The sequence below is a fragment of the Macaca thibetana genome, chromosome 2, assembly GCF_024542745.1.
Source record: "Macaca thibetana thibetana isolate TM-01 chromosome 2, ASM2454274v1, whole genome shotgun sequence".
NCBI classification, from domain to species: Eukaryota; Metazoa; Chordata; class Mammalia; order Primates; family Cercopithecidae; genus Macaca; species Macaca thibetana.
In genome coordinates, this window is record NC_065579.1 from 60317631 (window position 1) to 60339125 (window position 21495).

The following is a 21495-nucleotide window of genomic DNA, read 5'->3' on the forward strand; positions in this document are numbered from 1 at the left end:
TGTCAGTGTGTGTCTCTATGTGAGTTTGTCCATGTGTCATGTAAATGTATGTTCTGAATAGCTCTGGATTAGGAGTCCACATAATAGAATTTCCTAATTGGAATAAGTCAATTTTCTGGCCTCAGTTTTCTCATCTGTAAAGTCAGGAGATCAGATAGAATGTCTTTCAGGTTTTCTCATCCTCAAATGCTCTCTGTACAATTTTGCCCAGAGCCAGCCCTTTCTGGCCTGTGTAGTAAACTTTATTGTCTGATTGTAAATTAAATAATTACTTTTACCTCTCATCAACAATAAGCACAGATTATTCAATAACTGTGAAAAAAATTCACAAAAGTACCCATTTTTTAAAAGCCAGGGAGCAAAATGAGCAATGTTTTCCTATCATGTTAAATTTCTCTGTTGTACTTTCTGGAAGATTTGTTGAGTATCTTTGGAGGAATAGATGCTAAACTATATCCCTGCCCATTCTATGGTATCCTTCCAAGAAATAAATGGTGTGCCAGAGCTCAGAGTGGACCTCTGCTGGTGAAGGTGCTGAACAAGCAAAGAACTCAGCTTATGCAAGATGGGCTGTTCCCTGAGGAAAAGTGGAGGAGGAACGACAGGAAATAATCACAGCTCCCTTCCCTATATATTACAAAAACCAGAATATTAACAAATCACACTTATCCCAGACTAGTCTATTTTTCCATTTTATTTATCATATTATCTGTATGATTCCCAGGGATACCATTTATTAGGTACATGACTTGGGTAAGTTTTCTAAACTTTCTGTGCCTCAGTTTCTTATATGTAAAGTGGGGATAATAATAGTAATTAACATAGGGTTGGTGTAAAGTCTAGATAAGTTATTGTATATAAAGTCTTTAGAATACTGCCTGGCACTTACTAAACATTACATACGTTTTAGCTATTGAGTTTAATTTTGTTATTCAAAATATGAGCATTTTCATGCTAGTGAAGTGCATCATTGAAAATGGTAAACCTGGAAACCAGCAACTGGAAAATTCCAGGGCTTCCTTCTCTCAGCTTTTACATCAATAAATTAAAATCTCATATTTGCATTTCCACATACTTAACACCAGTTGGGAGCCAAGTGCCAGTAAATCTGTTTACTGTTGTTACAGTAAACCAATTGTATTGTTGCCTTGGTCAGTTCAGGCTGCTATAACAGAATATCATACACTGACTGGGTGGTGTAAACAATAAGCACTTACTTTTTACATGTCTGCAGGCTGGGAAATCCAAGATTGAGGTTCTGGAAGACATGGTGTCTGGTGAGAGCCCATTTCCTAGTCCATAGATGGTTATCTCACTGTGTCCTTACATAGTGGAAAGAGGGCAAGAGAATTCTCTGGGGTCTCTTTATAAGGTCACTAACTCCATTGATGAGGGATCCACCCTTATGAACTAATTACCTCCCAAAGTTCCCACTTACTAATGCCATCGCGCTGGTGATTAGGATTTCAACATACACATTTTGAGGGGACACACATTCGCACATTCAGTCCATTGCAATGGTGTTTTCCGGGGTACTAAAAATAGACTTCCATGCTCCAACACCGAAAGCAGGGAAAGTTTAGCCACCTGTTATCCTTACTGCCTCCTCTATAGCATATTAATATGATATAACTTAAAATAACAGTTTGCTACAGCTTTTGAGCAGATAATGCACTTAATTTTGTATTGTACAAACATGATATAACTTGGGGCCTGCTATCACTCTGGGTATATACCCAGTAATGGAATTGCTGGGTCAAATGGTAGTTCTGCTTTTAGCTCTTTGAGGAATCACCACAGTGCTTTCCACAATGGTTGAACTAATTTACACTCCCACCAATCATGTATAAGTGTTCCCTTTTCTCCACAACCTCACCAGCATCTGTTACTTTTTGACGTTTTAGCAATAGGTATTCTGACTAGTGTGAGATAGTGTCTTGTTGTGGTTTTGATTTGCATTTCTCTAATGATCAGTGATACTAAGCTTTTTCTCATACGCTTGTTGGTTGCATGTATATCTTCTTTTGAGAAGTGTCTGTTCATGTCCTTTGCCCACTTTTTAGTGGGGTTGTTTGTTTTCTCTTGTAAATTTAAGTTCCTTATAGAGGCTGGATATTAGACCTTTGTCGGATGCATAGTTTGCACATATTTTCTCACATTGTGTAGGTTGTTTATTTACTCTGTTGATAGTTTCTTTGGCTGTGCAGAAGCTCCTAAGTTTAATTAGAGTCCACTTGTGAATTTTTGCTTTTGTTGCAATTGCTTTTGGTGTCTTTGTCATGAAATCTTTGCCCGTTCCTTTGTCCGGGATGGTATTTCCTAGGTTGTCTTCTGGGGTTTTTATAGTTTTGGGTTTTACATTTAATTCTTTATTCTATCTTGAGTTAATTCTTGTATATGGTATAAGGAAAAAGTTCAGCTTCAGTCTGTTGCATATGGCTAGCCAGTTATCCCAGCACCATTGACTGAATATGGAGAAAACTCTTAATCATCAAGTAACTCAGTTCCTTCTAATTGATTCCTTGGGGGTAGATAATAGATTTAACTCAAAATTCCTCCTCCAATCCATTTAGAGGATGAATGCCAGACTACAAATCATTGCTCTGACTTTGGACTGAGACATTTTATCCTTAAGCCCTCCTCAATCACCTCCACTACCCCTGAGGTAGGGATTATGTCTCTTGTTCCACCTTTTTTCCAAGGCCAGTCTTAACTTCTGGAGCAGATGTTCCTAGCTGATATAACTTGGGGCCTGCTATCACTGAACTGTCAACATAGGAAGATTTTTCTGTCACTGAACTGTCACAGGCAGAGAGAGGGATACCCTTGCAGGTCAGCTCCATGGGACCCACCCTGCCTCCTACCTGCCTTCCATACCTTTGATATGGCCCTTTGAGCTGCCAGTCTTCTGAGGCTCAGGCTAGTCTAGCATTAGGTCTGTAGTGCATGGGGAACCTGCAAAGCCTGGAACACAGTAAGAACAACCTTGGCTTGCCCCTATCAGAGTTGAACATATGGCTCTCAAACCTCAACTGCCTTCCAAGCCTATCTCCAGTGGTTTTAGGAACTTTTTTAGATGTTCTCAAGAGCTACAGAATTTGGAGAGTCTTGGGGGGATGGATGCATGTAAATGCATCTCTGTCTCAGGAATTGAAAGAAAAACTATATAGACAAAATAAATTTAACAGAGTTATTTGAGCATTAAAGGAATCAGGTAACACTCAAAACCAGAAGAAGTTCAGGGAGTTGTGTTTAACAGCATAAGCAGTGGGCTTTCGTAGCCTATACACTGTAGCAAAGTAATTACAGTCAGCCATTTGTATTCATGGGCTTTGCATCGCAGGTTCAACCAACCACAGATATCCAGGAAAAAAAAAATTGCACAAAGTTCCAAAAAGCAAAGCTTGAATGTGTTATGCACAGAGTATTCCGTTGAATTCACTCAAATGAAGTGATGCATAGACATTGTATTAGTTATTATAAGTAATCTACTGATAATCTGAGTATACAGGAGGATATGCATAGGTCAGGTGCAAATAAATTATGCAAGATACTTGAGCATCCTTGGATTTTGATATCCATGGGGGTCCTAAAACCAATCTCCTACAAATAAGGAGAGACTGTAGTACTTGATTGGCTATAAATAGGCATTTGCCTTATTTGGGTATGATCTGGTGGAAAGTCCCTAGTTAGAGGTTAACTGTCAGTTTCTGATTGGTAAAGTCTCTAGTTGGAGGTTTCTGATTGGTTAAGCTTAAATTCATTTTACTGCTTCTATTGAGATGGGTTTTGGTTTGCTTATGTAGGGAACCCAAGGCACTGGAGTTGTCTCAGCCTAATGGTTGATTCTTTTAACACAGGCTACATCACAGCCTCTTTACCCAAACACCCATTTTTGTTTTAAGCCATGTGAGGAACAAGCTGGGTTCTGTCGGGTACAACTGAAAGCAACTTTATTCTTTCCTCATGACTGCCTTGCCTACCCAGTCTGTAGGATAGTTCTTTCCCCTGTCACCTCCTTAGATGAAAATCAAGCAGGTCCATGCCTTTTCTGGTTACTTTTGGCTAACACATCTTCTGGTCACTTTAGTCGTCAAAAAGCTTCAGGCCAATAATAAATATGTTCAGTCCTAACTAATAACGAAAACTCTGAACTTTATTTCAGGTTATGTCTTCTCTCTTCATGTAGATGGATCTTGTAAGCCTGTGGTCCGCTTATCTATTTCCCTACTCTGATAGGTTTGGTGGTCTAGCAGGAAAGGGGTTACTTGACTGGCTTCTATAATGGTATTGGTTCATTCTGCTAGGACAGATGGTTGAAGCCATCCTCCATCTTCCATTTCCCTGCACTGTCTGTGACAGGTCACTTATAATGTTTTCTGCAGTCCCTGGACACTGGTGGTACACCTCCAGGCTCTTTCAGTCAAGATCTCCTAACCTCTGTGTAGGATCTTGTTGGATAGTGTTATGGGTGGAATTGTGTCTGCTCCTAGAAAGATATGTTGAATTCCTAACTTCAGTAACTCAGAATTTGACCTTATTCGGAAATAGGGTATTTGCAGATATAATGAATTTGAGAAAAAGTCATACTAGATTAGGGTGATTCCTAAATATGATGACCCGTATCCTCATAAGAAGAGGAAAATTTGGACACCAACACATGCAGTGAAGGAGACCATGTAATGACAGAGGTGGAGATTGGAGTTTTGCTGCTATAAACCAAGGTATGCAAGGACTGTCAGAAACCACCAGAATCTAGGAGAACAGATTTCCCTCTGAACCACAGAGAATAAGCCAAGCCTATCCACACCTTGATTTAACACTTCTATTCTCCAGAACTGTGTGTGAATACATTTCTATTTTTTGAGCCACATAGTTTATGCTGTTTCCTTACAGCAGCACTAGAAAACTAATATACACAAACTCTCTAGGCTGAGCTCTTGAGGTTCAGGGATTATACATTCCTCATTGTGAATCCCCCACCCCTATGCAGCATAATTTCTAGTACAGAAGTCATTTCATTCAATGTTGAGGGAGTGAATAAAATCTACGTGATTGGAGAAAATACTCAGAAGTTTGGTGTTGATTGGATGGCTAATTTAACAGTTTGCTTTTCATTTTTCAATTTGGTCTTATACAAAAGAGATGTTCAGTTATAAGGCTTTTATAAAGATAAGAAAAAGATGCATTGTTATATATGATTAAAATGTACCTTTGTTAACTAACTTTATTAGTTAACGTATACAATAATTCAATCAACATTTTTTCCTTATATGTTGCCATGTGTAAAGAAATTTCCCTTTAAAAGCTGTAATACATTAAATTGTAGTTTACTGAATTTTGAATGCTTTTTTAAAAAAGAGAAACAACAGGGATGCCACTAGTAGTTAGAAACGTAGTGTTATCCACAGAACTGCTACTTCCTTGCTTGCCTTCTTTCTCTCTTTTGTTTCTTAATTGTTTTCAAATTAAAGCAACCATGTAAATTTTGAGTGGTATCAAAGCTCTGCTCTGGTTGACTCTTCTGAAAAACCCACACATCTCTGCAAAATGATCATTACTACTGTAAGGACAGACTCAGCAGGATGTCTTCTTCTTTTCTTGTTCCTTTGACCTCTTTTCTTGCTTCTGTCCATCTTAAATACATTAATGTTATCAGATGCAAGAACATTGAAATCATGTGGGCACATCTATCCAGACAGCATCATAAAAGGAGGGGTAACTGAGGTCTGCTTTTTTTTTTTTTTTTCCTGAAATTAGTCACCACCCCGTTTAGTAGGCTGAAATGAGCAGGACAGACAAATTAGGCAGACATACTTTCAGTGCTTTCCTCACCCAAACTCCTCATATAGTGTGATTACAAAGTAATAACCCCAAAGGCAAAAGCTTCAATTACCCAGAGATGTTCAAGACCCTGGGCAATCTGTTCTTGACTCAGCAGCATGGAATGCAGAAGTAAATCATCCTTATGATACCCCAGAGCTAATAGGATAGAAGATGCAAACAGAGAAAGTGATCTAATTGGTAGGGGAGAATGAGGCGGGGTGGATTTCAGTTTCTCCACCAGGAAGGTGGGTCATCGATGTAACATACTTTTAATTAAGGAAGTTTGAGAGGCTTCTTTATCACATGGGTAAACAATTTCTTAGAGTAATAGAGAGGTTGTCAATGATTCTTTTATGTTCAAAAAACCCTATATTGTGCTGTAGGTCAATGAGAAGCTGTGGAAGGTGAGATCTGTTCAATACTCATGGCCTAAGGTCTGCAGAAATTTCCATAATATAAGAAAGGATCCTACAGGGACAAGAATGCTAAACTGCAGAGTTTTTTTTTTTTTTTTTTTTTTTCTCCTGGCTATCTCAGCTTCTTTGCCTCATCTTTCATAAATATCCAGAACAACTGGGTTGTGAAACTGCCTTCTTTTAAATAAACCTGGGAATTAAAATTAAAACTTTGACCAATAAATCTGTCTTAATAAAAAAGCCATATCAACCCAAGCATGCATCAGACAGTAGGGGGGAAATTTGTGTGGATGGAATGAGATTTTAAAATGCAATTACAGAAAAGGCAGCTATTTATTTGATTATCTCCTGTCTTGGAATCTTGGACTTGAGCTCTGTAAATGCCTGGTAAAGTATCTGGTTCTTTTATCCACTACCAGCATTTTCCTTTACCCTGTACTGATTTTTTATACCACTGTTGTTCCAAAACAGTTGTTGTTGGGGTTCTCATGGTCAAATGAATATTCCAAAAGGAATCACATTTTCTTCGTTTTCTTTCAAACCATGGTTGCAAATCCAAGTCTTTAGTCTCCTGGGCCCATCAAAAAGAACATGTTGTTCTCAGTAAGTAAAGACAAAGGCACAAAATAGGACATTTCACCAAATTTAAAATCTGATCAAGGCCAACTCATAAAAGAATTCTAACATGAGAGCACCAGATTTTATGCAGCTAAGTTTGCTGCAGTATTGGGGGAAAGTACAGTATTGGGGTGAAAATATGTCTTCTTGCATTCATTCTTACCAGTGGTAATTCATTCTTTTCTCCAAGGAAGGCCAGGATGCTGGGTTACCTGTTTAGCACAAGGGAAGGGCCTGACATGCTTCTGTAGGTATGATTGGGAGGTTGAGGGTATTGGAGGTCCTATTCCTGGCAATGCTGATTTGAGGGGGCATTTGTCTTTTTACAAAAATTCTGTGCAGTGCTTCATGCACTTGGGGATGTCCATATCTTTGAGTTTCAGAAACAGGTAGACCCCACCCCAACTACAAAAGTGGAAACTGCCATGTTTTTGCTTTCCCGACTCTCTGGTGGAGAGGGCATGAGCTCATGACCCGGCCTCCAAGAATCAAACTCAACTACAGCAGACAGAATCAGAAGCCAAAGAAGCAGACACTATGTAGGCACTTTCTCAGGTGCTGATAGTACTTGATAGCTGCAGGTGACCAAGTTCCAGATGCTGCAGTGGCTGTGTCTTAAGTGGCATCATCTCATGCTTGATGAATGTAGTGAGGGTTTTTCTCATCAGGCCTGCTCTTGGCATGATTGTGACTGCTTAGCCTGAAGTATCTTTCTCCAGCCCTTATTGTAATCTGTGAAATATCCAATATTCTTTTCATACATGATGCTTCTCAGCTGAAATCAGCCAGAGTTCTGTTGCTTACAACTATGAGCACTGATGTTCATAAATAAATATCAGCACCTCCTTTGCTCTAACTGCTGTGTGGGGTATGAAAAATTTTTCATTTATATCCCCTAAGGGGATGTTGTTACTGAATGTTGATTGCTTTTCTTTAGTCTAAATTAATTAAATGACACAGTATCTATTGTAGAAAACAAAGATCATTTTACACAGTACACTGTGAATAGTGGTTATAATGTGTGATCTTTCCAGAGAAATAGAATGAAACAATGTGTTCATTCAGGTAGCTCCTGTTGGAAATTGCAAGGCTGTCGTCTACATTGTAATCCATTTCCTCCTTAGCTCTAATGTAGCAAACTCCACAGTGATTTAATAACAATGTGACAGCAGTAAAATCCAGTGTGGGGATAAGATGGAAATAAAGTAAGTGGGTAAATTTTGCTATATGCAAAACATGTGGAAGACACAAGCATTTCTCCATGAAAGATAGGAAAATAAGGAACCAAGCCATTGTCTCTGATTTGTGGAACAAGAAAGACTGTTCTTGAGGTTTGGTTCTATCTTCTTGGGACCATCCAGAAGCTAGAGATCCAGGATGCAGAATGAACTTGTTTTTAAGGCAATCCCAGGAACTGAGACTTTGCTTTTCTTTAAAGCTGACCTGGCAAGAGAGGCTCTTCATAAGGTTATCCAGTGGAACAGAAGCCTCCTGACCATTCTGCCATAGAGAGCACCTCCTCCCACCTCAGCATCATCTGTATTTAACTCACTTTGTATGTGTTTTCAGATGCTATTCAGCATCTGTTGGCTCCCTGACTGTGACCCTGTCTCATAAATAAATGTATATTAAGGGCAAATTTTGCTCTCAGTGAAGACAAAGAGTTGGCCCTTAATATGCAAAGTCAAGGGCCCTTAATATGCATTTATTTATTAATAAATCAGAAGAGGACATGCATATGTACTCGGATTGTTGCTGAACTTTTGAGAAAAGGACATAATGAAATAAATATCCCACCCACATGAAGGAGATTGGGATGTAGAGTCATGCAAAAGAAGAAGCCACCAGTGATGAGGATACTGGGTGCGTGAGCACAAATACAGGCTCTGGGAGAAGGGGGAAGGACAGGGACTTTCTCCCTTTTCCAAGAAAAAGAAAAGTCAGGTTTTAGGCAGTTAGTTGTTAGTTACTTTGTGTGTTGTTTTGGTTTGCTCTCTCACACAAAGCACCCAAGCTGACGGTTCAAGTACAGGATATCATTATTGTTATCAGCATTTTCCATCAATGGGCAGGGCATGAGAACTGGCTTATCAATGTTATTATACATTTACTGAGTGCCTATTAAACTCAATGCACTTCAGATTATGATAATTTATGTACTCCTCATGACCTCATACTATTAGATAAGAAACTAGATAAGAAAACTGAGGCTCAGGATGTCAACCGATGCCTGACAGTCCATGACTAGTAGGTAGCAGTGAAGGGATCCAAGTCCTAGTCCTTTGAAAACCATTCCTGAGGCTTTGTTCAATAACTCATCAAATTCCTCTTTGAATACAAAAATGAGTTACATGAAAGAGTGGTGAGAGCTTTTATTCACATATATGTTGGTAATACACTTCCCATACTGGAATACCTAGGTTTTAATGCCTGGGAAATGTGTGACATACTAGGCAACTCAAAATGTAAGAGGGTAAATTGAGCTACTTAAGTGTGAAAAGTCCTAGGGGTGGATTTAGTTCTCTGCTCTTGTCCCAGGACAATTTCATCCTCCAAGAAAGTAACGAATGCCTCTCTCATGGCTTCATCCTAACCGAGATGATTCTTGAATGACCATCTCCAGGCCTGCTCCAGTTCCCTGGATTTTGCTCCAGCTAGTGCCATGGGCACAGCTTCCCTAGGGGGAAAGCACTGAATGGTTTTACCCCAGAACTGGATCCTACCCTGGACATACACACCCACACCTCCACCCAGGTGCTCTCAGGGGATTCATCATTTTGATTTTACCTGCACCCACATTTTGGAAGCTGCTGCTAACTTTTAACACTATTCTAAAAGACAATTGAGTTTCCCTGTACCCAGCTTGGCCTGAAATACAGAAAACAGCAAAATGAGTTCTAAGCAGGTTGTAGCAATAGTTATCCAAGGGAGTAGCTGAGAAGCCCAATTGGAAAACTATTTGGGCTGATTTTCCCTGTGTGTGTAATAACTTAGTCCTGAAACCTAAAAGAACAGAAACATTGTTTATTATTTATTCAGAAATGGTTATGCACTAGGAAGTTCACATGAACTATCTTGTTTGAGCCTCATAATGTTTCTGTGTTATTATGGTGTTATTATTATTCCCATATTTATGGATGAAGAAAATCAGACTCAGAGGAATTCTGTGCTCAAGAGTACTGAGTGAGCAGTAGTTTCAGGATTAGACCCAGGTGTGGCCAGCATGGAGCCATGCATGCTCCTCCTCCTCCATGCCATGGCCATGGTCTACTTTATCTGTTCAACCAGAGATGAGCATTTACATTTGCTTTTCAAAAGTCAATGCCGATATCTGCCAAGGATTTATCACCTGAAATTTAATTATTAAACACATTCATCTTTTTCTACTTGACCTCATGTAGGCATGAGCTACACTTAATGTTATTGTAGCTTCTCACTGAACTACCTGTTCCAAAGCTCAAGTTCCAGCAGCTCTATGTAAGTGGGGAAGACTGAAGGACTGACATAGGACAGGTTACAGGATGTCTCAGCAGAGGGTCACATTGAATAACTGGCTTTAACTCGTATTTCTACATTTGCACTGTAAACAGGTATTTGATTTGCCTTAATCTGGCTGATATGGGGAAATTGGATGTTTCAATTTTGTAGACTGTCCAAATGTTTGAGTTAGGAGGTCAGGCTACACATGGTTTTTAAAATAAACCAATAAGAGTCTTAAAAAAAAATCCAAAAATGAAAAACAAAAAACTCCAGCAGCATCTGCTTGTAGAAGGAACACAAGCACATTAAACTTTCTGAGCTTTTTTTTTCTTTGGAAATGAGAAAACAATAAAACTGATATCCACATCTCTGAGTTATGTGTTAGAGGGATCGCTAGTACAACCCTAAGCAATTTAATGAAGTGCAAAACTTGCTGGAGACAGGTGATAAAACTGCAGTATGGATCTATCACCTCCTCCCTCCCCAAACAAGTAAATGTGGTTACATTTAAGAAATCAAGAAGTATCTCTTAAGTAACATTAAAATCCTTTCCCTGCTTTCCTTTTGTGTTCCCTATACCCCATCACCAATTTTCTAAAATTCTAAACTTTATGCATATGGTAATAGTAATAATTCTAGGAAGCAGATAGTCCTGATGTTGACAAAAATCAACATGTAGTAATAAAGAAAGCATACTAACTCGTAAATACTATCAAATTTATTGGGTTTCCAGGGACTGTGACTACATGTTAAGTCCCATGTCGAAGTTTAACTAATCAATGTCCATTCCAACTTTTCCATTTATTCTCTCTTCCAAATCATTTTGTCTGTAATCTGTTCTCATTGTGCAAGAACCCTTTCCAAAGATCTCAGCCAGGCACGGTGGCTCACGCCTGTAATCCCAGCACTTTTGGAGGCAAAGGCAGGCGGATTGCCTGAGGTCAGGAGTTTGAGACCAGCCTGGCCAACACGGTGAAACCCGGTCTCTACTAAAAATGCAAAAATTAACTGGGCATGGTGGTGCACGCCTGTAATTCCAGCTACTCGGGAGATTGAAGCAGAAGAATCACTTGAACATGGGAGGCGGAGGTTGCAGTGAGCCGAGATCGCGTCGCTGTACTCCAGCCTGGACAACAGAGTGAGACTCCATCTCAAAAAAACAAAAACAAAAACAAAGATCTCAAGCATCTTTTTCTCCATTGTTTCATAAGGAGGGTTGTATGGGGTGGAGGGATGTATTAAAAGCAAAATATATGCCACATTTATTCATCTCAAATCAATGAGAATAGGATATGTCTATATTTGAGCAAAGTACAAGCGTTACATGTGCAGCTTATACACATGTGCTATGTCCATGTGGTCACGTTTCATCCTGTGTTTCATCTCCCTTCATTGCATTTATAAAATATTTCCACAAAACAATGTGTCTATATTTTATGGTTTTATAATTGTAAATACAGATGGTTTCCAACTTAATGATAATTCGACTTATGATTTTTTTCCATAGCATTCTGTATGCTCCTTGACTTATGATGAGACAATATCTGGATGAAACCCATCATATGTTGAAAATATCCTAAGTCAAAAGTGCATTTTTGACACGGTATTTCCAACTTCAAATGAAGTAGCCCTATCTTAAGTTGAGGATCATCTGTAATGCACAAACCATGGTAACAATAACAGATATTTCCAAAAGAGAAAAGAAAATCCCATAACACCACTAATAATTCTACTTCTCAACGTGCATATATAATATTTTACATAGCTATAATTGTCTTCTCAGATAAATGCTGCCATTTCATGTATTACCTAATATTAAGTGACATATTTTCAAACACAGTATGAGGCTGACCATAATCAAATTAACCTTTTCCATCCCAACTCTGACACTTTAAGATAAAATTATGTAATTATTCTCAAAAGGCTGCCATTGTTCAACAACTTTTGAGCTTCCACTTGGTACACTGCTTGTGATGGTTAATTTTATGTGTCAACTTGACTAGGCCATGGGGTGTTCAGATTAAACATTATTTCTGAGTGTGTTTATGAAGGTGTTTCTGGATGAGATTAGCATTTGAATCAGTGGACTCTGTAAAACAGATCGGCCTCACCAGAGTGTATGTGTGTTGTGGGGGCGGGTGGAGGGGAGCATTATTCAATCTGTGAAGGGCCTAAACAGAATTAAAAGATGGAGGAAGGAAGAATTTGCCCCTTTCATCTTGCCACTTGTGCTGGAACATCTTCTTTCATCTTCTCTTGCCTTCGGATGGGATTTAAACCATCAGCTCTCCAGGTCTCAGACCTTCGAACTTGGACTAAATTACATCACCAACTTTCCTGAATCTCTAGCTTGCAGACAGCAGATTGTGGTACTCAGCCTCTGTAATCACATAAGCCAATTCCTCATTTTATATCTCCTATTGGTTCTGTTTTCTGGAGAACTATAACTAATATACTACCTTTGAGCTTGCTGTTAGGCTTTTGATCCATTTCAAGTGTGATAAATCTTTGTATTCTGAGAGTGGGTTTGATATTTGGACTCTATCACATTTTGTATCAAGTTTGAAAAATAATATTAAAGTTGGCTAGAAAATCTAGCAAAAATAAGAAACAATACAACTGATGAGTAACCTCTTGAGACACTGAGTTTCTTCTGTGACACATAGTTTGGCTCCAAAGATCATTTCCAAGAAGTTCAAAAGTGACTTGAGAAATAGCAGAATCAGTGTAGCAATGTTGCTCTCCCATACAACCACACAGAAGGGCACGTGCTTATTTGGAGATTGCAGTATGTGTGGGTGGTTTGTAAAAGGTGTTTCATTCATCCACAGCTTGACACTCACATCCACATGCTACTGACAGCCACCATGTGCTTGGCTCTGCTGCGCCAGCTGCTGTAGAGGCTCTGGGGTCTGAGGAGCTCATACCCTATAGTCCTCTCAACCCTGAGCTTCAAACATCTGCCATTAGAGAAGCCAGGCTTTTCCCAGATTTGCTACATTCAGGAAGAGCATCCCAGAGAAGAGTATCTGATATTTTTTGCAACTCATTTTTAGTTTTGGAAAGCCTGGTCATTAAAATGCAAAAAGCTTCCAGTGTAAGATTCCAAAGACCAGATCCCAGTCCTAGCCCTATACTAACTAGCCTTTGAGAATCATTTCTCCTGTTTGGCTGCAGCGTCTGTGCTGGTGATTCTCTGTTGATCTTCCACCAGCTTTATTCTCCTCCCTGCTCTGCCCTGCTCTGAACCCAGGAACCCATCTCTGTGGTGCCCTCCTTATTCTCTGGCTTCTCCTTGGGTTTGGTGGAAGGGAGTCCTCCAACAGGAGAGCAGAGGGTTTGAGGAAAGAAGTTGGGGAGATACCACCCCCTTACCTTTGCATACACACACACACTCTCTCTCTCTCACGCACATACACACACACATGCACGCACAGGCACACAGACACACAACACAATCCTTCTCTGCGGGGCTGTGGTGTGGCAGTGGCTGTATTCCTCTATGGCCTCCACTTCTGTTAGGTGACTCCTGCCCACAGCTTCAGCTGTTGCGGGGTTCTAGCTCCCTGTTTTGCACCTTCAGCTGAGGCGTGGCAAGAACTTTCCACTATGGCTGGTCCCAGAGAGCTTCAACATCCTTAACTCTGCCCAAATCTCAGTAAAGAGTCCCTTCAAAAGACTCTGTTTAATTAAACTTTTCAAATGTACCTTTTATTTCCTGAGGGGACCCCATCTGATGGGATTGTCTAATATATATAATAAAGGGTTCAGACAAGTTGAAGCTTAAGGTCCCTTTCGGCCCTACCATTCTCTGTATCTCTGACTACATTATGTTTGCTGATGGAAGAGGTAATTTTATAACCACAAGACTTGCTCAAAGAATAGTAACCTATTTTTCTTAGGAGGCTTTGGCTTTCAAGTGTATTATTTTTAAAGTCAACCTGAGATGACTTTAATAGTCAATAGTCATCATCCATTATAGAAAACTGCTTATTCAAAATGCTTGGCTTGGAGTTGGCAAATAGACCCCAAAGCTAGTCCTTTTTCTCTGGGTTTTATTTAAGAACATCAGCATTTGTAAAAGCCTATAATTAATTAGGGCACCTTTTCTTTTGCCTGATTCATGAAGTCCACCTTGCCCCAGTCGTGTCCCTGCTGACCTGTCTGCAGGTTTGTCAGCCTGTCTCACTGGACCCCATCCATCTGGCCTATCTAATTGTAACCTCTGGGATGTAACTAGACACCAATGGCATTCTTCTTTTTGAGTAATCACATCAATGAGTTATATTAGCTGTCATATTAAAGTAGCTCTCTGCTAACCTCTGGTAATATGAGAACACGGTCCCCATTAGCTTTCCTTTCAGTTGGGTAACACCGTCTCCCTAATGTTTTTGCTTACTTAATCCACACTGGGATAAAATGCAAGAGAAGAAACAGAAAAGTAAGGAGATTTGAGAATGGTTCAATATTTTATTTTGTGTAGCATTTTCCCAAAATATAAAAACAAACATGTTAAAAGCAGAGGTCTTGTGAAACCTCAGAATGTTGACCTACTGAAAGAGGGATTCTGCCTTTTCTTAGGAAGTAAGGAAAAATGATGAGGGCTTCGGGAACACCAAACTTTACTTGGAAATAGCTGGGAGAGGGTGGTAAGACACATAATCCTTCTGTCAATTTTTAACATCTTTGTCTTGTACCCAACAATATTGGACCGGAATTAAAATAAATATCGGCATCTTACTTAACTGCCATATTTTATTACTCATCTAAGATGAAAAAGTAAATGGCTTCCAGTTTTTTCATCTCAGGACACGGGCTCAAAGCGTTTTACCAAATGTAAAAGGAATGTTTACAAAAATGCCTGGATTGCATTTTTTTCTTATTTTAAATGAATCAAATATACTTTTTTCAATGTCTTGTGATGCCAATATCTTTCTCGATGAGTGTAATTTGAAAATAAGAAACACAGATTTTATAAGCTGATGTCACCTGTCATAAATTCAAGTTTTCAAATCTTGTTAAACTCAGACTCTTGCAATTTGGCATTGTCATGGTCCCAACCATCTTTCTACACTTGCCCTGAAGGCAGGAAGATGGGAAACAGGAAAATCAAACTGAAAGCATAGAAAATCAAACTGAGAGCATAGTGAGAAGAAGTTCATCTCACTTGTCCCTTCAAGTTCCCTGAACAAGTGAGGAGAGCTTGAGGGGACCACTTTTGTCTACAAAATTCAAGGTACCAGTCCTCTGTTTCTATGCACACCCACTTTTATTTCCTGTGTGATTCTAGCTGTGGAGCAAGGTTTTTAATTAACAGTTTTAAGGAAGAAAAACAAAAGTATTCACTTCAGTAAAAATACATCAAATCAAAAAGTCAGGTTACACATTTTTGTAGTTCTTCTGTCCTTCATTTTTCTTTTCTCCTTCATTTCTTCTTTCCTTCCTTACTTTTTTCTTTTGTTTCTTCCTTCTGTGGGGGCCAAGGGAAAACTTACCCCACCCCTGAAGTCTCACTGAAAACTGACAAAGGCAGATTAATAGAAGCAAATTGTATACATACAAATTTATTTTAACCTGCATGGCCCAGGGAAATAACAGAAGTATGACCCAATAACCCAGTCAGGTAGAGATGCTTATACACTCTTCTTCACAGGGGAAGGGCAGATGGGGAAAATGTGGCAATCTGAGGGATAATAAATGTTTTTTAGGGGGAATTGAATGGGCCCAATGCTCAGATAATGGCTAGAAAATAATTTTCTTTGGAAATTAGATGGGACCAATAGCAGACGATGGTTCAGGGCAAAGATTGTCTGGGATCCAAGTGTAATGTTTAATTTTCAATCTCTTCCTCTGTGATACGAATTTTAATCTTCTCTGGTTAATGACACTTCAGGGAGGGGATTAAAGGCAATTGTGTTCCTCTTTGGCAACTCTAGCTTCTAGGTTGATAAAGAAACTTCAGAGAACAACTTCATCCTGCGCTTTGGGAGAAACAGAGGATTAAGCGACAGGAGGGGTCGGGGGGAAGTCAGAGAGACCTTGAAGCTGCTTCACATCAAAGCACTATATTTTGGGGCAACAGTATAACATTTTCTGATCCCTGACCCATCTTCCCTCCCTCTCTCCCTCCTTCCCTCCCTCCCTTTCTTCCTTCCTTCCTGCTTTCCCTCCTTCCTACCTTTCTTCCACTTTTATTCAGTGAAGTGGACAATGCCAGAACAATTAAAAACAATTGAATCGAATAAATAGGAACACCGGGATAGAATTGGATTCCTTAAAAACATATTAATTAGATACCAATCATGGCATCTGTGTATCACACCCTATTTTGAATAATGGAAAAAGTTTGACTCTATGTTTGGCATGGGCCTACTTATTTCCCATTAGTATAAATATATAGATTGAATTTCCACTCTTTCAACATACCATTTCTGCTGCTTTCAGAGCAGCTGCTGCTTCTACCACTGCGACAGTTTGCTATTACCACCTCTGCTCTGCCTTTCTTGGTAGAAAGTCAGTTTGGTAAACTGCCAACTCCAGAGATGATTTCTATAGTAATGGGATGCCCAGGGCCATGGAATTACACACAGGATCATCAACTTCTGTCTAAATCGAACAACTGTGATAACTATAGTAAAATAAAACTTTTGTAATTAAATGCTTGAAAACAGAGCCAAACAGAGAAAGGGAGAAGGCAGAAAACTCCCTCATGAATGAAATTCTAAACATATAATGTAGTTTTCTTACTTCCAGAAATCTATTTTTATAAACAAGATAAGAAATAATTCCCACTTTAATCTTTTTCTATTTGAAAATATATTTCTAATCATGTGCTTGAAGATGCTAAGCCCTGGTTTAAACCCAAGTGAAGTTTAGTACCATTGCAGATGCAGAACAGCACCATTTATCCCAATAAAATCCCTGCATTCCTGGCAACACAGAACTGGAATTGGTCTGAAGCAGTTATCTGATCCAAGAAAATGGGAAATTCTCTAGAACCAATCCTTTTCCAATTTCTTAAAAACACCCAGGATTTGAGATTTCAGGACCTCCCTCAGTGATATATTTTATATCACAGGATCCTGGGACACAATTCTTTTATTCTAAAGAGAGATCTATTTCCTGTCCTTTGTTCCTTTGAGAAATAAAATACAATGACTTTATCATACCAGACCTCATTTTCATTTTAAGGAGGTGGTCTGACTAGAAGATTTGCAAACCCCTCTGACTCAAACATTCTGATTCTTATTTATTAATATTTTGGCTTCAGTTAAAAAGCAAACAACTCACCGGGCACTGTGGGTCATGCTGTAATCCCAGCACGTTGGGAAGCCGAGGTGGGCGGATCGCCTGAGGTCAGGAGTTTGAGATCAGCCTGACCAAGATGGAGAAACCCAGCCTCTAATAAAATACAAAATTAGCTGGGCGTGGTGGTGCATGCCTGTAATCCCAGTTACTCAGGAGGCTGAGTCAGGATAACGGCTTAAACTTGGGAGGTGGAGGTTGCGGTGAGCCGAAATCGCGCCATTGTACTCCAGCCTGGGCAACAGGAGCGAAACTCCGTCTCAAAAAAAAAAAAAAAAAAAAAAAAACCAACAACAACAAAACGCAAACAACTCTCTACTTGAAGACAGAAAGGGAGACATGTAGGAGGCATTAATGTTACCTAAATGAATGAATAAAGGAATGCATGCATACCATTTCTAAATCCTATTTTCTTGACCAAGCAATTAAGTTTCCCTCAATTTCTTTTTCTATTTGACTAATTTTCCATTAAAAATAACTAGGGAAAAGAAACTATCATCAGAGTGAAAAGGCAACCTACAGAATGGGAGAAAATTTTTGCAATCTACCCATCTGACAAAGGGCTAATATCCAGAATCTACAAGCAACTTAAACAAATTTATAAGAAAAAAACAACCCCATCAAAAAGTGGGCAAATGATATGAACAGACACTTCTCAAAAGAAGACATTTATGCGGCCAATACACATATGAAAAAAAGCTCATCCTCACTGGTCATTAGAGAAATGCAAATGAAAACCACAATGAGATACCATCCCATGCCAGTTAGAATGGTGATCATTAAAAAGTCATGAAACAACAGATGCTGGTGAGGATGTGAAGAAATAGGAACGCCTTTACCCTGTTGTTGGGAGTGTAAATTAGTTCAACCATTGTGGAAGACCCTGTGGCAATTCCTCAAGGATCTAGAACCAGAAATACCATTTGACCCAGCAATCCCATTATTAGGTATATACCCAAAGGATTTTAAATCAATCTACATATGCACATGTATGTTTATTGCAGCACTATTCACAATAGCAAAGACTTGGAACCAACCCACATGCCCATCAGTGATAGACTGGATAAAGAAAATGTAGCACATACACACTATGGAATACTATGCAGTCATAAAGAAGAATGAGTTCATGTCCTTTGCAGGACATGGATGAAGCTGGAAACCATGATTCTTAGCAAACTAACACAGGAACAGAAAACCAAACACTGTGTGTTCTCACTCATAAGTGGGAGTTGAACAATGAGAACACATGGACACAGGGAGGGGAACATCACACACCAGGGCCTGTTGGGGAGTGGGGGGCCAGGGGAGGGATAGTATTAGGAGAAATACCTAATGTAGATGACGGGTTGATGGTTGCAGCAAACCACCATGGCACGTGTATACCTATGTAACAAACCTGCATGTTCTGCACATGTATCCTGGAACTTAAAAGTATAATTAAAAAAAAAATAACCAAGGAGATAAGGATGCATACTGGAAATAAAATGGGCTTCTACACCACATTTACTAGTCATAGAAACAGAAACAAATGGTTTAACTTGTCTGTGACTTACATTTTTTTCTTTGTCATATGGACTAATGAAAATTACCTCAAGGATTGTTGCATAATGTATGTCAAGAGGCTGACACAGTAGAAAAACAATAACAAAATTTTGTCCCTTTTCTCTAAAACGGATTTTAAGTTTTAGCTTTTTTTTTTTTAGATAAGGTGATTGTGGCAGAGACTGCTATTTATCTATTCCAATCTACAAATAGCAGTCCCTTCCTTCTAGCCTTTAGAGTCCCTTCCTTCTAGTAACAAGACTCTAATTTGAGTTGACCCAGCTAAAGACATCTTCCAGCCTCCCCTGTAGCTATATTCAGCCATGCGAAAAAGTTCTGCCAGCAAATATAAGCCAAAGGATCATGTATTACCTTCTAGGAGGTCTCCTTAAGAGAAGCTGCTTTTCTGTCTTTCTTCCTTTTTCTTGTCGCTTGTATCATAGATGTTATAGCTGTAGCTAGGTCTACCACCTTGAACTCCTGGAATGTGGAACACGTATTAGGGACGGCAGAATAAAAAGTTGAAGGGGATTTGGGTGACCCTTTAAGTTTCCATGCAGGTCTTAGCTGCCTACATATAGACTTCCTTTGTTGGACAAATAAATTTCAATCTGGTTTAACGCATTGTTATGTGGATGTTTTCTGTTACATGCTGCCAAACCCAGGAGATAATATCAGACAAAATATACTTAAATTCTAACTAATAAATTCTTTCTTTCCTTCCTTCCTCCCTTCCTTCCTCTCTTTCTTTCTTTCTTTCTTTCTTTCTTTCTTTTTCTTTCTCTTCCTTCCTTCTTTCCTTCTTTCCTTCCTTCCTTCCTTCCTTCTTTCTTTCTTTCCTTCCTTCCTCTCTTTTTTCTCTTTCTTTCCTTCTCTTTCTTTCTTTCCTTCTCTTTCTTTCTCTTCCTTCCTTTTTTCCTTCTTTCTTTCCTTCCTTCCTTCTTTCCTTCCTTCTTTCCTCTCTTTCTTTCTCTTCCTTCCTTCTTTCCTTCTTTCCTTCCTTCCTTCTTTCTTTCCTTCCTTCCTTCCTCTCTTTTTTCTCTTTCTTTCTTTCCTTCTCTTTCTTTCTTTCTTTCTTTCTTTCTTTCTTTCTTTCTTTCTTTCTTTCTTTCTTTCTTTCTTTCTTTCTTTCTTTCTTTCTCTTCCTTCCTTTTTTCTTCTTTCTTTCTTTCCTTCCTTCCTCTCTTTCTTCCTTCCTTTCTTTCTTTCTTTCTTTCTTTCTTTCTTTCTTTCTTTCTTTCTTTCTTTCTTTCTTTCTTTCTTTCTTTCTTTCTTTCTTTCTTTCTTTCTTTCTTTCATTCTTTCTTTCTCTTCTTCTTTCTTTTCCTTACTTCCTTCTTTTTTTTTTTTTTTCCCAAAACAGGGTCTCACTCTGTTGCCCAGGTTGGAGTACAGTTGCACGATCTCAGCTCACTGCAGCCTTGACCTCCCAGGCTCCAAGGCTGGGTCCCAGCTACTCCTACCTCAGCCTCCCAAATAGTTGGGACCACAGGCATACGCCAGCACAGCCAGCTATTTTTTTTTTTTTTTTTTTTTGAAATGAGGTTTCACCATGTTGCCCAGGCTGGTCTCAAACTCCCGGGCTCAAGAAATCTGCCCACCTTGGCCTATCAAAGTGCTGGGATTACAGACATGAGCCACAGCACCAGGCCTACTGTATATTTATTAACCACTTATATATTAAGCTTCTTTTCATCCCTATTGACTTTGATTATACTAAAACCACAATGATGGTTCTCATTTAACTGTAATACCTATAGTTTTCCTTTAGTATTTGTAAGTAGCCTGCAATAAGCTTCATGCTTGTTTTGGCCTCTTCTTCAACAGGTCAAGGTCATTTTCATTTTCATTTATGTTTTCACAGTTATTAATAACATTACTAATTCATAGCAATTTAGAAGGCAATATGGTTAAGTGGCCTAGGATATGGAGTTCAAAGGTCTAGACCAACACCGGTAGTAGTATTATTGGCTATGTGACTTTGCACAAGTCCTTTAATCTCTCTGAGCTTTAGTTTTATTCACAAGAAACAGAGATAATAATAATAATCCTGCATTGTTGACTTATTGGTATATTGTGAAAATCTGGTAGGGGAATATATTTGAAAGTATTGTGTAAAAGATAAAGCAACATGCAAATGTTACGAATAATATTAGAATTTTCAAATATAAGAGGCACATATTAAGTTTCTTTATCCATACATACCTTGAATGGAAATATGAGAGGATACCTTTAAAGATTCCAATATATGTGGCACTTTCCAATATCTTCTGTTACTTTTCTGAGGGTAGAATGAATCTTCAATTAG

The 21495-nt window shown here is 39.0% G+C and overlaps 1 protein-coding gene across 1 annotated transcript in view; it reads left to right on the forward strand.

Annotated features, from left to right (window-relative positions):
- The first annotated feature begins 2942 nt into the window (after positions 1 to 2942).
- The window catches only part of MLF1 (myeloid leukemia factor 1), a 919514-nt gene continuing 900961 nt past the window's right edge, over positions 2943 to 21495 (forward strand). The window contains exon 1 of the mRNA XM_050779889.1: positions 2943 to 2952. The gene's annotated coding sequence lies outside the window, so the exon portion shown is untranslated. The remainder of the gene's footprint in view (positions 2953 to 21495) is intronic.